At 39.1% G+C, this 4147-nt stretch overlaps 1 non-coding gene across 1 annotated transcript; it reads left to right on the top strand.

Annotated features, from left to right (window-relative positions):
- The first annotated feature begins 3080 nt into the window (after positions 1-3080).
- On the top strand, positions 3081-3187 carry LOC128285818 (small nucleolar RNA R71). Its single transcript, XR_008276366.1, has one exon. It is a non-coding gene; the product is annotated as a small nucleolar RNA R71 (small nucleolar RNA).
- Positions 3188-4147: the final 960 nt, after the last annotated feature.

Raw genomic sequence — 4147 nt, 5'->3', positions numbered from 1 at the left:
TGGGGCTTCTAAGAAAATAACAGACTTAACAGAATGATCCTAAACTAACTAGAAACATCAACATGAACTCAATGACATAAAAAAATAAGGCTAAAGTAAGAACAAAAGATGAATAAAAGGCATGACATAATACTTCTAATAATAATAATAACAATGATAACAAAAAAATATAAAAATAAAAATAAATAATGAAAATGATAGAGGATTTGGTAAAGAGGGTGTGACCGACGGTGGTGGTGGCCGGTCGTCGAAAGATCGTGGTCGGAGCTGGTGGCGTTGACGGTGGAGAACAGGGGTGAGACACGGGCGTGGGAAGTCAGGTCGTGCAGCGCACTGGTGGAAGTGGGTGGAAAGGAAAAAGAAAAGAAAGGAAAAGGGAAGAAATGAGGGGTGGAAAGAAAGAAAGAGAAAGGGGGAGATAGGGGAGGAGGGGGTTCGGCCAGTGGTGTTGGAGGCCAAAAACGGGCGTCAGCGTGGGAAAGTGCTGCGGCGGCTAAGGGGGAAAGGGTTGGTGAAGAAGAAGAAGAAAAAAGTTAGGTTTTAGGGGGTTTTAAAAAGGGCACAGCCATGTGAGACCCATGTTGGGCCACACGGCCGTGTCACATGCCCGTGTAGATCTCGTCCAGCCCGAGTTTATCGCGAAATTCAAATATCTAATCGTCACACAGCTTAGGGATACGCTCGTGTGGCGGTCCCGTATGGTTCACACTGGCACCGCACACGCCCGTGTGTCTGAACACACGGCCGTGTGCCTTGCCCGTGTGGATCTTTGACTTATTTAAAATTTGAAAACTTAGCTCCAGTTTTTACACGGCCTTGGACTTGCCCGTGTGTCTAGGCCGTGTGCTTCACATGGTCATGTCGTACGGCCGTGTGGCTCGATACTTAGGGAATTTTTAGCCCTGTTTCCACACGGCCAAGGACACGCCCATGTGTCCAGGTTGTGTGGGCTAGTGTACCTGTACAAAAACACTAAAAATAGCTAAAATAAACGAGTTAGTAGTGTTAGTGTTCAGGTTGCCTCCCAAGAATCGCTTATTTAAAGTCTAATTTGACTTACCTCTCATTCGCATGATTACGGTGGATTGAGGAGTTGAAACTCCTCACTTCTGCTATCAATTTTATTATCCTCATAAAGCTTAAGTCGAGTAGTATTCACCTTAAAAGTTCCAAATTGAGAATGATTTACCTCGACTGTACCGTATGGGAAAACATTCAGTACCGTGAAGGGAGTCGCTTTGTTTGTATTAAGCTCTGAGGTAGCAATTTGTGGGTCCTTTTCATCTAATAATACTTTATCCCCAACCTTAAATTTCGTTGTTTCATTCCTACGCTTATCGAGGTGTTGCTTTGATTCATCGTGTGCTTTTGGTTTCTCCTTGACATGTGTTCGCCATTCGTCTAATTCATCATCTGAAGCCTTCGTTCTTAATGAGTCGCTCTGTTTTTGTTGCATAGATTAGACTGGAGCTCCATCACATTCTTCCTAGGGGAGTCTTGCAAAGGAGGTTTAGTTGCTACATTATTTAGCTTAATAGAACTTAAAAAATTATCTCGATTACTAGATAGTTTAGCAGAATCACGAGCTTGAAGTTTAATTGTGTCACCAGTTACACGAAGTATCAATTCACCTGTGCCAACATCAATGATTGTTCTAGCAGTTGCTAAAAAAGGTCTTCCTAAAATTAAAGGCACGTCATTGTCCTATTCTATGTCTAGAATAAGAAAATCAATTGGGAATATAAATTTTTCGATTTTAACAAGTACGACTTAAATAATACCCCTAGGAAATCTGATTGTTTTATCTGCTAATTGAATGCTCATCCTAGTTTGTTTGGGTTTTTGAAGACCTAGTTGTTTAAACATTTTATAGGGCATGACATTAATACTTGCGCCTAAATCAGCCAAAGCATTGTTAACATTTAGATTACCAATTAAACAAAGGATCGTAAAACTCCCTAGATCTTTTAATTTGTTAGGTAGCTTATTTTGTAGAATGGCAGAGGAAACTGCGTTCAACTCCACATGTGGCACCTCATCCAACTTCTACTTATTTGCTAAAGGCTCTTTTAAAAATTTAACTGCATTTGGCATTTGCAAAAGAGCTTCAGTAAACGGTAAGTTAATATGTAATTTCTTTAATAATTTAAGGAATTTACCAAATTGTTTGTCCGAATGGTCTTTTCTTGTCTCGGTGGGGTATGGCACATGAGGTTTATATTCTCTACTTACCGATTTTTGCTCATTGTGGTCCACCTCATCCTTACCTTTACTTACCACAAGTCATTGCTTCGGTTCTGGTTCAAGTTCAACTAACCCTTCTTCATCTCGAACAGTAATCGCATTAAGTTGCTCCCTTGGGTTAGTTTTAGTATTACTCAGTAAGCTACCTTGTGGTCGCTTGGAAATTAACTTAACAAGCTGTCCTATCTGAGTTTCGAGCCCTCGAAGAGACTCTTGTTGATTTTTAAGCGCTGTTTCGGTATTCTAAAAACGAGTTTCTGACACCGAGATGAATTTCGTTAGCATCTCCTCAAGGTTCAGCTTATTTTCCTGCTGGTAAGGTGGTTATTGAAAACCTAAAGGATGTTATGGCCTTTGATTTCCTTGACCACCCCACAAGAAATTGGGATGGTTCCTCCAACTTGCATTATAGGTGTTACTGTATGAGTTATTTTCAGGTCTAGAATTATTATTACCCATTTAGTGGACTTGCTCCTCCTTGGTGCTAGGGTTGAAGGATTGATATTCTGTATGGTGTACTCCTCCTCTATTTGAATCACACCTCATCACCGGATGTACCTGAGTAGAACCATACAAATCGTCAATCTTTTTTATTTAAAAGTTCTACTTGGTTAGATAGCATAGTAGCCTAGTCGAGGTTGAAAACACGAGTAGCTTTTGTCGACTTCGTTCTCATGACCTACCACTGATAGTTTTTCAGTGATATCTCTTCAATAAATTCATAACCCTCTTTAGGTGTTTTGTTGTTCAATGTTCCACCACCGGTTGCGTCGACAAGTTACCTTGTTGAGGGGTTTACTCTATTGTAAAAAGTCTGAACTTGCAACCATAGAGGTAACCCATGGTGAGGTCACCTTCTTAATAGGTCCTTGTATCTCTCCCATGCATCGTAAAGGGTTTCTAAATCCGTCTGCACAAAAGAAAAGATATCATTCCTTAGTTTAGCGTTTTAGCCGGCAGAAAATATTTAAGTAAAAATTTTTCAGTCATTTGTTCCCAAGTAGTGATTGACCCTCGTGGTAACGAGTTTAACCACTGTTTAGATTTATTCCTTAATGAGAATGGAAACAACCAAAGGTGAATGGCATCATCAGAAACGCCATTGATCTTAAAAGTGTCGCAGAATTCTAGAAAATTCACGAAATGAGTGTTTGGATCCTTGTCCTACAAACCATCAAACTGAACAAACTATTGTATCATTTGAATCTTGTTAGGTTTCAGTTCAAAATTTTTTGCAGTAATAGCAGGTCTAACTATACTTGATTCAGCTCCTGTTAAAGTAGGTTTAGCATAATCATACATAGTATGAGGAGCAGGATCCTGATTTACTGGGTTCGCAACAGCCACAGGAGGTAGCAGATTATTATGATTATCAGCCATCTCTTTGGTTGTGGTATGGATATCGTCCTCTCGCTCTTCCTCTATGTATTGAAGGTTTCGCCTTATTTCTCTTCAGTTTCTACGAGCTGTGCTTTCGATTTCACTATAAAAAAAGTAGAGGTCCTGACGGGTTTCTTCTAGTCATACACTATAAAAACCTTCCAGAAGTAGAGAAAAGAAAATTTAGTAAACAAAATTAAATTGAAAATAAAAATAAAAATGGCTAAAGTAATAAAAATTAAGTATTCCTAATATCTTAGTCCCCGGCAACTGCGCCAAAAACTTGATGGTAGTAAAACTAACTGAAAATTTGACTAAGGTAAACGCACCTATCGAATAGTAGTATAGTTATGGTGAGACCAGAAATATCATATCCACAAGGACTAAAAGTTCTGTTAATTACTATCTTTTTAGTATCTAGCCTAACAATTAAGAGAATTTTTAATCTAAAACTAATTATCTAATTAACTAAGATTGCAACAGCGATTAAAGTTGGAAAAATACTTTTGGAAAACCGATGGAG

The sequence above is a fragment of the Gossypium arboreum genome, chromosome 12 (genome assembly GCF_025698485.1).
Source record: "Gossypium arboreum isolate Shixiya-1 chromosome 12, ASM2569848v2, whole genome shotgun sequence".
Lineage (NCBI taxonomy): Eukaryota > Viridiplantae > Streptophyta > Magnoliopsida > Malvales > Malvaceae > Gossypium > Gossypium arboreum.
This window is presented reverse-complemented; position numbering and strand designations above follow the sequence as displayed.